Here is an 18,470-nt window from a genome sequence, read left to right on the forward strand (position 1 = left end):
TATATATATATATATATATATATATATATATATATATACACAAACATCACATAGGTTCTGTCCCTCTAGAGAATCCTGATCAGTGCAGTCAAGAAAGCTGCTACTTTGAAGAATAGATGAAAGTAAGGAAAAAAACATATTGACAATCATCAGCACGCAGATTGCATTTAGACTGGAGACTACATAATGCTTCATAGGATATCCATGAGGACAAAGGGGATGTGTTGGTGATGAAGCCAAATCTCTTTAGTATGCAGTGCGTATGAAGGAGAGAAAGGAACTAGTAAGAGGGCAGGAAGTAGGACCTCATTGAATACTACATAATCATGACACTGAAGCCCGGGAGAGTGTGCGTATGTGTGTGTGTTTTATGTGAAGGTACATGTGCATACATATGCGTGCACTTGCACGTGGAGGCAATATGTAGGCATCAGTTTTTCCTCAGTCACTGTCTATTTTAATTTTTGAGGCATGATCTCTCACTGAACTGGGAGCTCACTGATTTCACTAGACTGACTCTCCAACATGATATCCCAGTATCAGTTTGTCCCAATACTACAAGTGGTGGGGCTGGAGATCAACACTCCAAGGCCTTCCCCTACTGCACCACCACCTGTGGGATGTGAGCATCAAACACAAATCTTCATGTTTGTATAACAATCACTTTTGTGACTGAGACTTCTCTTCATATCAAGAATAATTTTAAAAGAAATGGAACTATTCTCCTTTAAACATGGCTGACAGGTTAGAAGACTTAGACTCAAGGATATCATTCATTCTCCAGAGTTATGAGAATAATTTCCTGATCTACCAGAGACAACTGAATGTGTGAAGGCTTTCTGCTACTTTCAGTCTCTCTCTAGAAGGAAGATGAGACTTTTACTTCATGTTGAAGTGAGGGGTTTTATTGATTACTGGTTTGATAATTGTGTAGCCTTATATACTCCTCCCAATTGTTATTTTTATTCATTGTTTGATTTTATTTACATATATATATATATATATATATATATACACACTTGGATGTGTGCATATGGGTGTGTACATGCATGTCTTTGTGTGTGAATATGTGTGTCTATGTCTGTTTGTGTGTATACATGTGTGTGTTTCTTAATTTGAACTCAGGTTCTCTCACCTATTTACTAAGAATTTAATCAACTGAGCCATCTTCCAATCCCAATGTGCTTTTATTTTGCTGAAGATATTTTGTCCTTTTTCAGTAATCTGGGTATTGGTTATAGCTTCTTTTCTTTATGGTATGGCAAAATATGCTGTGCCTACATTGTAAGTCTTGCTCCATAGTTGAACCTCTGTTTCCTCACTGTGTGAAATAATATAAGTGTGATATAATTTGAGCAATAGGGGTCCTTGGCACAGCTGGCTGAATGGTTATTATTGTTGTTTGTTGTGTTATTTGATTTTCTGCGCAGAACTATAGAATACATTTTTAAAAATATAAAATAAGTAGCCTCACAAAGTGGTATAGTGAGCAAAAGCACTTGCCACCAAGCTTGACAACTGAGTTCAGTTTCCAAGACCCATATGGTAAAAAGAAAGGATGTATTCCTACAAGAACATACTCAGGCAAATTATCCTCTGTCTGTCTCTCTGTTTGTCTCTCTGTATTTTGGCTTGTCTGTGTCTGTGTCCACACTAGTTCACTGCTAGTCTGGTATGCATTATGAGCTCTAGACTAGCCAGGGCTTCAAAGTGAGAACTAGCCGCACACACAGTTCTATAATTTTGGAAAAATCTGTAACTGCTCTGGCCACTCTGACATTCTGTTCAGATCAGAATTGTTGAGTCTTTTCTTAAATGTAAGGGAGGTTTTCCTAAATTAATAGTTACACTAAAATGTTGAATGATTTCCATTGCATGAGTTTTTTTTTCCTTTCCTGGAAGGTTACAAATAAAAATTGACTCTTCTATACATTATAATTTTAATCATTTCATTCAAAATGCTCTTTGGGTGTGTATCTTAAAGAATTATTCATAATGCTTATTCTCCTTTATGTTTTATTAATCTCAACTTTTTTACTTCTGAAGTTTCTTTTGCAATGATATTTAAAATTTATTCTTTAAAATTTCCAAACATTTATAGACTATTTTGATCATATCTGTCTACCACTACCTCCTCCAACTCCCCCTAGTCTCTTCTGCCTCATCTCCTACTTTGACATATTTTTATTGTTATAAATAGTCCCCCAATTCCAATTAGTGCTTTCCTAACTAACTAGTAGCTATCCCCACAAGGGAAAAATAACTGCTATTCCCTAAACAGCTATCAACTGCTAACAGATTCTCAGTAAGGGTGGGGCCTCCATACTGAAATTTTTATCGAGGTTGAATTATCTTTACTCTCAAAGACTTCTTTTATTATTCTTTTGAACCATTTTATTTCTTTACATTTTCATCCATTTCTAAGCTTATTAAATTCTAATGTATTTTATAGTGTTATTTTTTTCTCTCATCTTTTTAACTTCCTTGCAAGTCCTAGAAATATATTGTGGTCTTGATATGAATCTTTCTATTTTCTTATATTTACTGAGATTTACTGAGTTTCAACCCTAGCAATAGTAATTTTAGATACTTTCATTTGTATGAATGCTTATCCATAAATATTATTAGTGCAAAGTATGAAATGCTAACTATTTATGAATACATATGGTGTTATATTATGGAATATATTTGATATATGTAAAACAAGTATTAATTTTATTATGTATCACATAGATAATATTTCTTATATACCTAAAATATGATCATATGTATCATCTTTCTGGATATCATTGAGCATCTGTCTCATAATTTATCCAAGACTACTTGTATTGACATTCATGATAGCAGGAAAGAGATGAAGTAACTGATTATCAAGATTCAAACCAATGGCACAAAACTTGAATTTGGGTAGTAGCTTATCACGTAAGTTTTTCATACTTACTATCCACGTCTTTATTCTCTTGTTTTCATAACAAATATTTTTTTCAGGCAAATGGTCATAGATAAATATTCTAAATGTATCTTATTACCATCTTGACAAAATTCTCTTGTCCAAAGTACTATCTATTAGAAATCAGCTAGTGCTACGGGACTGCAATTTGATTCCATAAAGGATGCCTCAATAGCCCAATGAGCATTTGATATTGGCCTCAAACTAGACCACACCTTCAGATGATACTTGTTTCTAACTCTATGTATTCATCTAAATGCTATCTACACCTTCAGCTAGAAGTAAGGACTAAATCCTTGGTGTTTCTGTCTTAAATATGATTAAATATTTTTCAGGTTCTTTATGGAAAATTTGTTCCAATATAATGATTATTTTATAAATAATTTTTATAAAGTTTTATAAACTTTTTTAAGTTTAATTTTTCCAAAAAAGCCTTGAAGAGGGAGATTTGATAGTTACATATGGCTGATATTTTACTATATGCAAATCGAATATCCTTCATTGTTAATGAAATTGAATTGTTGCTTAGATTTTCTTTTTGTAAGATGTCCATATGCAAGTAAGAATAATCACCTTTAAAATGACAGTATGACATCTACAGTTCTACTCAATTTCATAATATGTTTTAACTTGTGCAGTCATTTTTATTAACCCTAGGGCCAAAATGAACTTGTGCATGCAAATACATCCATGAACTCCTTTAGTGAAGGCATAAACTTACTACATATTTTCTCTGTTGAGAACTTTGTGGAGATTAGCTTTTAGGAGATATCTCACAAAAGTATTTTGACTTACTAAAATGAGAGGCTTACTTGAATTACTGCAAAGTGCAATGAAATACACAGACTAAGGATATAATTTATAATTTTACATGTAGTTGAACATTTAAAATGCAGTGAAATTGTAATTTATAGAAGGGGAGTCTCATCTCACTTCCTAAAAATGTCATTAAAAATATAGTAGCGCTCACTGACTGATACATGTATTACAAAGGAACGCTTCTCTGACTTATCTCCTGGTGGAACAATTTCAAATAGAAAAAAAAGACTTGTAGTATGAGCAATCTTTCTTGTGAAACATGGAATTTACATGAAAAATAAACTATTGAAGGCAATTCTCTAAGTTTAATCTTCTATATAAAAAAATCCTTCCTTGGGATTTACAATAACAGAAAAGGAAAATGTATTTTATTTGGAACATCTATCTGCAACTGTACCCCATTTATGTTTTGTGTGCTACCACATGCCTAAATTTTAAAGTACAAGGTATGAAATGAAAAAGAGGGAGAATGAAAGAAAAGAAAGAGAAGGTGAGGTAGGGGAAAAGTAAAAGAGGGAAGGAGGAAAAAGAAAAGGTAACTAAAACAGGGTGGTAGAAAATGAAGGAAAGGGTTGCAAAAAAGAGAGATGATGAAGGAAAGGAGAAGAGAAGTAAAGAGAGAGAAAGGGAACATATAGTCACTGGCTTCATATCTGTAAGGAAGTAGAGTCCCAAGTAAACATTACACTAAAGTCCAACTTGACAAACAAACAAGTTTATTGAGGTCACACAGGAACTGGGCTGCCTCAAAGACAGTTGTATCACCACAAAGGACAAAACATGGCTGAAGACTTCCAAGAGCTGTACTTAATGGTATCTTTACAGGTGAGGGGGTGTTCTCCTAGACAATTCAGTCAATCACAAAGTCTCCTCCCCCAGCAGTTGTTTGCCGCTTCTACAGCATTGGAGAATTTTCTTCTTGCTAGCTTTGGGAACTACTTAAGACTTCCTAAGTGAATTGTTTTCTTCTGCTGTGTCTCCCTAGTGTTTACCTTCCTCTCTGGAGGGAAAGGTGTAATTTAGAGAAGAATTCAGCCTTAAGGAGCTTTAGTCAAAGTCTAGAACAGGATGTTTCAGCTCTTGGGAAAGTATTTCACACAGGGAGTAAAACAGACAGACTCAAGAATAATAGGATGTTTGTGTAGAAAATATATTGTCAAATGAACCAAGAGTAAATTTTGAATATTTAATAGGAGAAACTCATATTATTAATAAGTGAAAGAAAATATGGAACCTGAAGAAATTCGGCTATAAAAGAGAGACAAGAAAAAAACGGCAGACAAAATCTCAGAGAATGTTGGAGATGGATGAGAGATAAAAGAGCTTTCTGTGAAAGAATTAAAAAACTTAGTTCAAATCTTTAGCATCCCATAAAATTCAGGCATGAGTCACACACACACACACACGCACACACACACACACACACACACACACCAGTGTTCCTATAGTGTGACTCTGTAGCAGGCATACGTAGGAGGATCATTTGGACTTGTTTGCTATCAGTCTACTCCGGATTCTTTGAGAGTCCCTGTATCTAGAAGGTAAGGCATGACACTCTTCAGAATCTATGCACAGGTATGTGCTCCTGTACACACACACCTGGACATATATGCCTTAAAAACAAATCTCAAACTAGCCAAACCCTTAAAAATACTGAAAAAGGCCGCTTCCTCTGGCTTAGGTGCTCTGCTTACTCTCACCCACCCTGTCCCCACCACCTGGTGGCAGAACCTGGGAACCTCAGAACCTCACATCAAGTAGCTGCGAGTGGCAAGGAGCTGAGGCGCATGCCCTGTGTGCAGACTGTGACCAGCAGCCTATGCCACTCTCTGGCCTCATGCCAGCCTGGGATCCTAGTGCCTGCTGCCAGCCAGTCTCTACTCACAGGATCTGCTTTGCTGTGGATGCATAAATTCACAGAGAAACTTGAATGGATAACAACAGAGGATGGTATCAGAACAGTGGGAATCCGCAATTTTGCACAGGGTGCTTTGGGAGATGTTGTTTACTGTAGTCTGCCTAAAGTTGAGACAAAATTGAAAAACACAAGAGGAGTTTGGAGCTTTGAAGAGAGTGAAGACAGCCAGTGAACTCTACTCTCCTCTGTAAGGAGAGGTAACTGAAGTCAATGAAGCACTTGTGGAAAACCCAGGGCTCCTCAACAAATCCTGTTACAAAGATTGTTGGCTGATCAAGATGACCTGAGTGACCCTTCTGAGCTGGATGAGTTAATGAGTGAAGAAGCTTTAAAAAAAGAGAGAGAGAAATATGTGGATTCCATTGAGGTGTGACCACGACACCCCTCCACTTCCAGATAAAACTGAGACGGGAGCTGCTCCAGCATGCTTGTCTTTAAACTGCTCTTGGCAGTGCTACTTAAGACCCACCCCGAACTTCCTAATTTTTAAGGTTCTTCCCCAAATATAGTTTTAATTTTAAGAACTGACAACAAAGAATCCATGAACACAGAAGAGATTACGGATGTCAACAGTATTGTAAGTAATTAAGTGATTTCATCTGGCATGTTTCAGTCAGGATAGACATAACCATAACAAATATCCCACTCCTGTTTCTTCTACAAGAGTTATTTCCCACCCACTTTGGACATCATAGGTCATCAGGAGCTATGACTCGTTACTGTAGCTATCCTATGACAGAATGAAAGGCAAACTATCTTCAAAACCCACTATTACCCCCCCCCAAGAGAAGGCCATCACAAGTTTCCCACTAGCCATTAAAACTCTTTTCCTGAAGCAGCACTTCAGCACTCTGTGCTTTTGTTCTTTCCTCAAGTTAGGATACCATGTTTTCCCAGATATGTGGAGCAAGAGTTGGACTAAAGTGTGGCCTTCTGTCAGATAAGCAGGAAGAAGTGTCATCTGATCTACAGCTAAAGGACCTGGCAGCTTCTCCTCCCTGGACACTCTGCTGTATCAAGTGATATTGGGTTGTAGTGTGCATGTGAGCTGATGTGTGGGTCCTGAGTCTGTCTTACCACGTGGTTAGGGCCTCTCGTGGGGACACAGGTGGGGAAATTTGACTGTGCTCATTCCTTGTTGGTGCCAGGAGGACATCAGGATATGTGAAGCCAAGGGACTCTGCTCCGGGGGCGAGAGAGCATAGTCTGAGGTCCCGCGTGGCGGGGGGGGGGGGGGCCCGGCTCTCTTGCCTTGGGGGTTCCAGGCTAAAAGGTGACCAGGAGCCAGATGGTTCTCAGGCCCTTGGACTCACAGGCACTGCTGGGGGACTAAGAAAGAAGTTGGGGCATAGGGGCTGGATTTGCCAGCAGCCGAAGAGGGAAGGGGGAGAGATGAGCTCCACTGCAGTACTGCAGGGATGAGAGTTCTTGGCCTGGTCCCTGCGTCTCACTTGTCTGTGTCACAGCTGGCTTGGCTTGTTCAGCTTGCATGTTTGGGTGGCTGTGTTGGCGATCTCTGTGGCTGGAACATAGAGAGTTCTGCAGGAGATTAGGTGGCAGCTCTGTGGACCTGCTCCACTGTTGCCCACCGCAGATCCTTGATCAGAGGTGGCACTGTTCCATGGGCTGGGGTCCCAGACAAGTGCTCCGGATACTCTCCTTCTTTTTCCGTTTTCAGTAGAGCTCCACTAAGACAGCTGTTTGTCAGTTTCTCCCCCATTTTCAAGTTCCTCATTGAGGCACCACCTGCAGCCACGTGCGGCCACGAATCAACTGGGTTCACCTGAAAGGGGGCTTGGGGGCTCCAACTCCATTACAAAAGACGTCTCCAGGCCCTCTGTCTTCACAATAAGATCCCAGTCATATGAGGTAAGGTCTCTCCTTTGGTGGACAATCTCTCACCTCATCTATCAGACTTTGGAAGCATACATGTCACCTGCTGCCTCTACTGGAAGCTCATGCTTCCAGTTCAACTTACCCAGCAACAATGTCAAGAACAGCTTCAAGCCCCTAAGTCTTGAGATCCAATCCCAGTTCTCTGTGGTGTAGTCCAAAATATCTATGTCTTTCTGTCTAACAATATAAGGCCTTTGGTGACTGCACATGGGATGGATACTCAGGTGGAATGGTCTTCAGACAGCCCCTCCTTCAGTTTCTGTCCCTCACTTTGTCTCCATATTTGCTCCCTTGAGTGTTTTGTTGCTCCTTCTAAGATGGATTGAATCACCCCCTCTTGGTCTTCCTTCTTCATGACCTTCATATGGTCTGTGAGTTGAATCTTGGGCATTTCAAGGTTCTGGGCTAATATCCAATAATCAGTGAGTGAATACCATGTGTGTTCTTTTGTGATTGGCTTACTTCACTCAGGATGATAATTTCTAGTTCCATCCATTTACCTAGGAAATTTTCGAATTCATTGCTTTTAATAGCTGAGTAATACTCCATTGTGTAAATGTACCACATTTTTTGAATCCATTCCTCAGTTGAAGGACATCTGGGTTCTTTCCAGCTCCTGGCTATTATAAATAAGGCTGCAATGAACATAGTTGAGCATATGTCTTTGTTATATATTCAAGCATCTTCTGGGTATATGCCTAGGAGTGGTATAGCTGGATCCTCGGGTAATGCTATGTCCAATTTTCTGAGGAACCGCCAGACTGATTTCCAAAGTGGTTGCACCATATTGCAGTCCCACCAACAATGGAGGAGTGTTCCTCCACACCCTCGCCAGCATCTACTGTCACCTGAGTTTTTAATCTTAGCCATTCTGACTGGTGTGAGATGGAATCTCAGGGTTGTTTTGATTTGCATTTCTATGACGACTAAGGATACTGAACATTTCTTTAGGTGCTTCTCGTCCATTCGAGTTTCCTCAGTTGAAAATTCTTTGTTAAGCTATATACCCCATTTTTTAATAGGGTTATTTGGTTGTCTGGAGTCTAATTTCTTGAGTTCTTTGTATATATTGGATATTAGCCCTCTATCAGATGTAGGATTGGTAAAGATATTTTCCCAATTTGTTGGTTGTCATTTTGTCCTGTTGACAGTGTCCTTTGCCTTACAGAAACTTTGCAATTTTATGAAGTCCCATTTGTCAATCCTTGTTCTTAGAGCATATGTGATTGGTGTTCTGTTCAGGAAATTTTCCCCTGTGCCCAAGTATTTGAGGCTCTTTCCCACCTTCTCTTCTATTAGTTTCAGTGAATCTGGTTTCATGTGGAGGTCCTTTATCCACTTAGACTTGAGCTTTGTACAAGGAGATAAGAATGGATCAATTTTCATTCTACCACATGTTGTCCTCCAGTTAAACCAGCACCATTTGTTGAAAATGGTGTCCTTTTTCCACTGGACAGTTTTAGCTCCTTTGTCAAAGATCAAGTGACCATAGGTGTGTGGGTTCATTTCTGGGTCTTCAATTCTATTCCATTGATCTTCCTGCCTGTCTCTGTATCAATACCATGTAGTTTTTATCACTATTCCTCTGTAGTACAGCTTGAGGTCAGGGATGGTGATTCCTCCAGAAGTTCTTTTATTGTTGAGAATAGTTTTCGCTATCCTGGGTTTTTTGTTATTCCAAATGAATTTGAGAATTTCGTTTCCTAACTCTGTGAAGAATTGAGTTGGGATTTTAATGGGGATTCCATTGAATCTGTAGATTGCTTTTGGCAAGATGGCCATTTTTATTATATTAATCCTGCCAATCCATGAGCATGGGAGATCATTCCATCTTCTGAGATCTTCGATTTCTTTCTTCAGGGACTTGAAGTTCTTGTCATGCAGGTCTTTCACTTGCTTGGTTAGATTTACACTAAGGTATTTTATATTTTTTATGACTATTGTGAAGGGTGTCATTTCCCTAATTTCTTTTTCAGTCTGTTTATCTTTCACATAGAGGAAGGCTACTGATTTGTTTGAGTTGATTTTATAACCAGCCACTTTGCTGAAGTTGTTTATCAGGTTTAGGAGTCATGGAATATCTTGGTTTCACCATCTATAGTGATTGAGAATTTTGCTGGGTATAGTAGTCTGGGCTGGCATTTGTGTTCTCTTAGGGTCTGTATGATGTCAGTCCAGGCTCTTCTGGCTTTTATAGTCTCTGGTGAGAATTCTGGTGTAGTTCTTATAGGTCTGCCTTTATATGTTACTTGACCTTTTTCCCTTACTGCTTTTAGTATTTTTTCTTTGTTTTGTACACTTGATGTTTTGATTATTATGTGACAGGAAGTATTTCTTTTCTGGTCTAGTCTGTTTGGTGTTCTGTAGGCTTCTTTTATGTTTATGGGCATCTTGTTCTTTAGGTTAGGGAAGTTTTTCTCAATAATTTTGTTGAAGACATTTACTCGCCCTTTAAGTTGAGAATCTTCATTCTCATCTATACCTATTATCCTTAGGTTTGGTCTTCTCATTGTGTCCTGGAGTTCCTTTATGTTTTGGGTTAGGAGTTTTTTGCATTTTGCATTTTGCATTTTCACTGACAACTGTGTCAAAATTTTCCATGGTATCTTCTGCACTTGAGATTCTCTCTTCTATCTCTTGTATTCGGTTGGTGATGCTTGCATCTATGACTCCTGATCTCTTTCTTAGTTTTTCTATCTCCATGGTTGTCTCCTTTTGAGATTTCTTTATTGTTTCTATTTCCATTTTCAGATCCTGAATGTTTTTGTTTAATTCCTTCTTTGTGTTTTCTTGCAGTTCTTTATAGGATTTCTGTGATTCCTCTTTAAGGGCTTTTACCTGTTTTCTTATACTCTCCTGTATTTCTTTAAGGGATTACTCATGTCCTTCTTCAAATCCTCTATAATCATCGTGAGAAGTGATTTTAATTCTTAATCCTTCTTTTCCCGTATGATGGGGTGTCCAGGGCTTGCTATATTGGGAGAACTTGGTACTGATGAGGCCAAGTAACTTTGGTTTCTGTTGCTTATGTTCTTGTGCTTGCCTTTTGCCATCTGGTTAACTCTAGTGTTACCTGCCCTCACTGTGTAAGACTGGAGTCTGTATTTCCGGTTATCTTGCTTGTGGCAGAACTCCTCAGAGTCCAGATGTCTCTGTGGTCTTATGCTCCTAATCTCCTGGGTGGAAGAACTCCTGGGACTCAGGCCACCTCTTGGATCGGGAAATCCTTCTGCTCTGGGTGCAGTGATTCCTCTAGGATGGTTCAGGATAAGATGTCTCCCAAGTGCAAACCAGCTCGGTGTCTGCTGCTCTGAGTGCAGTGGCTCCTCTGCTGCTCTGAGTGCACTGGCTCCTCTAGGATGGCTCAGGATTCAGTATCGCCACAGGAACAGACCAACTCTGTGTCTGCCCCAGCCAAAAGGACCAGGCAGGGGTGGAAGGGAAGTGGAATTCCAGAGGGGTGGGCTTTGGGTAGCTGGTGGGTCATGAGCGTCCCTGGCTCACAGATGTAACTCTGGGCCTTAGGGAGTGAAATGGAGTTCTTACTGGCTGCTCTGAGTGCAGAGGCTCCTCTAGGATGGCTCAGGATCCAGTATCTCCACAGGAGTAGACCAACTCTGTGTCTGCCCCAGCCCAAAAGACCAGGCAGGGGCCCACCCCCAACTTCCTAATGGATGCAGATAAACACAGTGTACAGATCACAGTAAGTATTTAGACTAGTGGTTAAGCCCTGGTGTTTAGAGTTATTAAGATCATCTATGGTGAAAAGTGATTATCAAGCTGGGTTTGGTGATGGACCACCATGTAATCACAGCACTTAACAGGCAGATGTTAGTCCAAGGTCATTCTACATAACAAGTTCCAGACCAGCCATAGCTACATGGTGAAACCCTACCTACTGGTTATAAGAATTTAATAAGTCAGGACAACAGTGGTGGTGTATCTTCTATAATTTTGTAACTTACTCATATCTACCATGGTATTTTTGTCGGAGACTTAGTGTCTTCTCATTGAAAGTGCATGGGAATGCAGGGAGGTGTTGTACTGTGTCAGATGCAGAAGAGTGCTGTCTTTGATTCACCATATACTGTGTTAGTTGTTGTTTTCCCACAGTGAAGCATTGGCTTTGCAACACCATGAGAAACAAATGTAACATTCAACCTCTTTGTTAAAACAAAACAAAACAACCTGAATAAAATAATAAGGGGCCAAGGTCTGAGTTTGACCCACTCTATAGTTAGTGCATTGTCATAAAAATTATCTGTTGTAAGGTTTAGTTTTCTGTTTGATTTGCTTTGCTTTTCACTTTCCTTTTTACTTTTTAAATGGAAATCACCACAGATTTTCTTTCTCTAAACTTTCAGTGATCAATGTATCATTTTTAGGTATAAAAAGTGACAATATTTATATGTGTTTGTAACTTGCTTCCAAATAGATATTTTGAAGATAATTTTAAGGAATAAATTTTATTTAAAAGAAATGGATTCTTCATTGTGATTTCTAGGTATTATTTCTTAAGATTTTTATGTTTAAAAAATCAAAACACACACACACAAAATAAGAGCACCACTACACTTCCAGAGGACCTAAGATTTGTTTTCAGCACCCATGGGCAGCTCACAACCACTTGCATCTCCAGCTCCAAGGGTTCTAACACCCTCACCTGTTGGTCATGGGCACTCTACCATATGACATATATCCATGCAAACACACACACATTCATCTAAATACAAAGCATGTAAATTTCAAAAAAACATTTTTATTTTAATGTAACTTATTTTAAAATCTGATTTTATTTGGATATCTTGAAAAGCCAAAACAAGTTCAATAGTATTTTTCTTCTTGTGCTACTAGCACAGAGACCAATTGTTAGTGTAGACTGCTAAAAGTGTGTCATGTGGGATGGCAAAGAAGTTTCCCAAGTCCATAGAATTCTTTGTGGGGTGCATGGAAAAGAATGTGACATGGTATGATTAAAAAAAAAAAACAGGACAGATTTCCAAGCTAGAGCTAGTGTTCATGCTGGATCACATTAAATGTGTTCGTGTGTTTTACTTGACACTGGGTTTGGATAATCATTGAATCTGATTGTTACTTGACAGTGGACTTGGACAATCATTGAATCTGATTGCCATAATACAGTGTTTGACAAGAGCAGCTTATGGAGAGAGGCTTATTTTTTGTCACACTTTAGTGGTACAGTCTTCCCTCAACAGGAAGGTTGCAAAAGCAGAAGTGTGAAATGCCCGGTCACATTTGATCCACAGTCAGGAAGCAGAAAGAGATGGATGCTAAAGGTCAGCTGTCTTTCTCCTTTCTGTTTAGTCCAGGACACGGGACCATAAAATGAGCTGTCCATAGTTACTAACTACAGTAGGCTTTCTCACCCCATTTAACTTAACTTAGAAAATTCCTCACAGACATACCTAGAGAATTATCTCCCACATGACCCTAAACCCTGCCATGTTGACAATATTAAACATCACAATTACTTGGAGAAAATGGATAGGACTCTGTAGAAAGCTATCTGTGTATTCTAGGTACTCTTTTAGAGAATGGAGCTCAAAGCAGATGAGTGAATGACTCTCAGATGTGTTTTAAGTTTACCTTTACTGCTCTGAAGAAAACAACTCTTCTCTGTGGAAGGATGATTAACATTTTTCTTATTTAAAGTGTTCATTAAGATACAGCCGTGATGTCTGAATCTCCTACACTGAAATGACAGTTCATGGATATAGTACAACAGATTTATATTGAACTGTCTCTATGAGCAGCAAAGCCCTGCTAGACACTGGTTAATAACTCCATGATACCCAAAAGAGGCATACTGCTCTGAACTCTGCAAATGCCCAGGGGCTTCCAATGCTCTGACATTGGAGACAGACCTGTGTGTGTGTGTGTGTGTGTGTATGTGTGTGTGTGTCCATCTGTCTGTCCATCCATATGCTCTGGTAGAAAGCAGCAGAGTCACATTTCTTCAGCTGTACTTATGTCCTCACTAATCCTCACCCAAAACTGAGAGCAACAGACTCCCTTCTTACCCTCTACTTCATTATTAATATTTGTGGGTACTTTACAAGTGTTTTCCTGCCCATGAGTGAACTCCTCCATCTTAACAAATTTCCTAGGGCTTGTAAGTACTTTTTCTACCTATCATCTTATTAATGAATTTTTGTATGAAACAATGAATAGTCTACACTATGATATTGGTGTTTAATTTAATTAAAAATTAGCTAAAGCTAAAACATACATATATAAATTGTCCAGCATAAGTTTAGTGTCCTGCAATCCAAATGTCACTAGTACTGAGAAATAAAATATAATTTTTAAATGGCTTTGTACCACACCTGAACATAGTTATTTGCTTTTTTATATGAGAAAATTTTATTGTGTGTACTTAAGCAATGCAGCATGATATTAAAGATGTAATCCATAATAAAATGGTCCTGAAGGTAGAGAAATTTAACAGACTAGCCATATCAGAAATGTGTTCTTTTTTTCTTCCTACTGGCAAAAGCAGCTATCTCCTACCCATTCAGCCACAATTCCAAGTTCCATGTGCTACTAGGAACTGCACTCTAAATGTGTGCTGGATCCCTGACTTTATGCAGTCTATGTTTCTGCTTCTTAGTCTGTGTTGATTTGTCTCTCCTATTTTACTCCACTCACTACAAAAGAAAAAAAAAACAGTTCTGTATACTTGACTTTTTGCCTTTTCTTGAAATCTGTATATGTTTAATGTTTTACCTTTTCATTCTACTTGAGTCCCATTCATTTTACTTAGCACAATGCCTCTAGGTCTACCACGGAATGGCCAATGACAGGATGTTTTCTTTTATAAGATAAATACTATTTCAATCCCTCTCTCTCTCTCTCTCTCTCTCTCTCTCTCTCTCTCTCTCTCTCATCTTTCACATCTTTCTATCCTACTCTTTTCTTGTTCCATGTGTATCTGGTGTGCATGTGTGTGTGTGTGTGTGTGTGTGTGTATGTAAACACTTTTATTCTTGTCTATCAGTGGACACCTAAGTTTTTGTCTTGATTAATGTAAATAATTTAACAGTTATCAGGAGAAGGTACATATTTGTAAGATGGCTCATCTTATTTCTTATGAGTATGTGTCAAAAGGAGAGATTGCCGGCTGAAAGAGTATTGCTGTTTGAAATTTGATTATAGTCCAAACATTTTTTGTTACTGGATGCACCAATCTGTTTTAGCTGAGAACTTATAGGATTCCCTTTTCCTCACCATCCCCCAAAATCACGCTTCTGATTCTGTCAGGTAGGTATGCTGTATGGTTTAGACTTTGACTGTTTGTTAGTCTTCTAAAGGAATGAGAGCATTTCATACCAGGTTTCAGTCACATTTCTGGAATAAATCCCGATGTTAAATCCCTTGTTGGATCCATTTGATCAATTTTACATCGTTTTGTATAAATATCTATTCAAGACCTTGCCTGTTCTGAACCAGTGAGACTGGCCATATTCTGTTTAACAGAGTCTTTAGCAGACAGTGGAGTGTAGGGTTAGTCAATGGTCAAAAGTCCAGTGGTTAACAGAGCTCCCAATAACAAATACCAACACTAGGTTTATATCTCATGAGTCTACTGAATGAATTTGGCAGACAGTGTATAAGTCCAAAGGCCAAAGACTTTCCTTGAACATTAAAGGAAGGAAAGGGAAAACATTTGCATTACCAGTGTAAAGATGACTTGACCAAAGTCAACAGCCATGAGCACTGCCCAAGACCAACTGCATTTGTATAATCTTTTGAAGGACTGTATGAGGTGTATATAGTACCTGCCAATCAATAGTGTGGACAGCCTGTCTCTGGTGGTTTTCCTAAGAAGCAGGATGTCTCCAGCTGTTGACTATCAAGAGGTGGTCACCAAATAACAAACTACTACCTCAGCAAGAAATGTGTGTGGGTTATGAGGGTCCCATCCTGATTGCTTTGTCTTACCCTTCCTGGCATCACCAGGATATATTTTTCCTTTATACTAATTGGATTTTACACATCTTGTAAATATGGTAGCCATAAATACTATAAGACCTGTTCACTACATTGCTCATTTGCTCTGCTCTACAGAAGTTTCTTGGCTCGGTATAACCTCCACATGTTTACTTCTGTTTTTGTAGCCCAGGCCTTTGGTGTGATGGCTAAGAGCTCATTGCCAAGACCAAAGGGAAGGTCTGCTTCCCTAAGACTTCATCCAATATTTCTTTAGTTTCACAGCATTTATTTGGCTATTTTATCTGTCGTCTACATGTTTGAAGAGTCTAATTTCATTCTCTTTCATGTAGCTATCAAGAATGTGGGTTTTTCTCTCACATTGGGACAATTTATCAGAATGACTGTCATTTTCTCATTATGTATTATGGTACTCTGTTCAAAAATTAGTTTATTGTATAAATTTGATTTTATTTCTGGCCTCTATGTTTTGTTTTGCTCTTTATCTCTGTTTGTTTTACTTTGAGTACAACAGGGTTTGAATTATGACAGCTGTATGATACAATTATAAATCACTCAGTATGGTATCTTCAATCTTTTAAATCATATTTGCATTGGGATTTCTGAAAATTGTTCTTCTGTGGGCATATTTTTCAAGGTTTCAAATAGTCTAGGATGGTTTCAAATAGTCTATAGAATAGTGACATACTTTCTTATAGATTTTTCACAAATTATATTTTGATTATGGTTTCCCATCCTGCAATTCCTCCTAGATTTTTCCCACTTCTTCATCCACCTAATTTCACAAAATTTTTTCTCTCATTAGATTACATTCTTAATAATAAATTTTATTTTTCCAATACAAATAACTATTTCATGATATATTTAGATTTATAAAAATATCAAATTACCAGAATGCTGGGGGAAATGAGCCTTAATTCATGAACATTGATCAGATATGAAAAGATTACTTTCTGTAATCATTTTTGACCAATATATGAGTGTTTATAGTACCTTAGTATATTTAGAATCTTATACCTTAACATGCTAAGTATATCCAGTATAATATGCAAAAGATCTCAGGAAAATAATAAAAATACACACAATTAATAACCATGGTATAGATGTTCTATAAACAATGGAAGCAAAGTTTAAAATAGCAGTATATAATTAAAGCAAATGATGACTATTACTAATCTTATGTCTACAACATTTTGAAATCTAAATATTACTTTTATGATACTTTAGTGCTAATCAAAATTACATTATACTCAGCTGTTTATATTTAGTAACTGAACTTGCATTTTGTTTGATGGACATGATGTGAATAAGTTCAAACACTAACTGCAGAGTTTCATGGTTAAATATGATAAAATGGACTCCAGAGACAGCTATGAACAAGCTTGGGAACTCAATATGGTATCACTTGCCTGTAATCCCTGTACCTGGAAGAAAGGATGGAGGGATCAGTAATTCAATCCAAGTACTTGAGTGTGGAGAATGGAATGTCTGCAGTTCAAAAAAAGGCAGGGCTAAGTAAGAAGCCTTGATCAAAAAACAAAAGATGTCCTGCTACTATGTCTGAATCTTCTCTTACAATAACCAGGAAGGTGTCTTTGGAGGGCCATTGACAAACATGGGCAGCACTAATTTAATTCAATGAGACGCATATCCTTATTTCAACATACATACAAGCATACATACATACATGTGCATATTCATGTGTGTATTCATATATGTATATGTGTATACATATAAATACATATTGTTACATATATAAGTATGCATATACACAAATATATAATATATACACATATAAATATATTTGTGTATTTATGCATGTATACATATATGTACATATATGTGTACATGTATATTTGTATGTGTATATATTTATTCATATATGTATATATGTGTATTATGTATGTATATATATATGAATAAATACATGGAGTTCAGAGAGGGATGGGAATCTGTGTTATAGGGCAATGGTGAGGAATAAATATGATAAACATAAAATATTATAAAAATACATTGTATTCATGTCTAAAATTCTCAAAGTACAAATAGTTTCTAAAATTGGTAAAGTAAAAAAAAAAAGAATATGAAAAAAAAGGTTTAAAAGAGTTCTGGCAAAAATTTCACCCCATTTCTGTAGATTTTGTCAGTTTGTGTCTAGGAGTCAATCTTATCTGTGGCAACATTTTCATACCATTTTTATAGAATTTCTGAGTTTGTGTCTTGGATGACAATCTTACCTGGTTCTTGACAACGTGACTTGATAGAACCTATGTAAATATGACAGAAGTCAATATTGCCATTGGCAAAGAAAGGAAGAACTTTTAATGTATACTGGAGATGAATTAGTTTTGATGACAAACACAAGATCAGCTCAACTTGTCTAATACCTCAACAAATATCACATCTTCAGAAGAACATCGGAATTGGGCATCTTTTCCTTACAGAAACCATCATCCATGATGAAAAGGTCAAAGTTCTTTCCTATTTTAACATCAAAATGCAGAAAATTTTCAGCATCCTTAGCAGAAAATGTTACGGATACATAATATCCATCTCAATTTTATAGGGGAAGAATTCTTGACCCCCTACTCTCAGTCTTTCTGTGCGTATAAGATATACCGAAAGAAAGAAGTATGGTTTATGAGGAAAATCTAGAATGTAATCCCAAATTTGTGCTCTCTCTAGCCATTGGTATTTGAGGATGAGAGGTGGCTTGACTGTTTTAAGCACTTATCGCTTTTGTAGACTTGGATTCCATTCTTAGCAATTACCTGATAGCTCACAAACACCAGTAACTACAATTCTAGGGGACTCTGAGGGGAGGCTATGCCCTTTTATGGCCTCCATAGGTACTGCATAGACTTGGTACACACACACACACACACACACACACACACACACACACACACACACACA

This window comes from Grammomys surdaster, unplaced genomic scaffold (genome assembly GCF_004785775.1).
Source record: "Grammomys surdaster isolate TR1022 unplaced genomic scaffold, NIH_TR_1.0 208, whole genome shotgun sequence".
Taxonomy (NCBI): Eukaryota; Metazoa; Chordata; class Mammalia; order Rodentia; family Muridae; genus Grammomys; species Grammomys surdaster.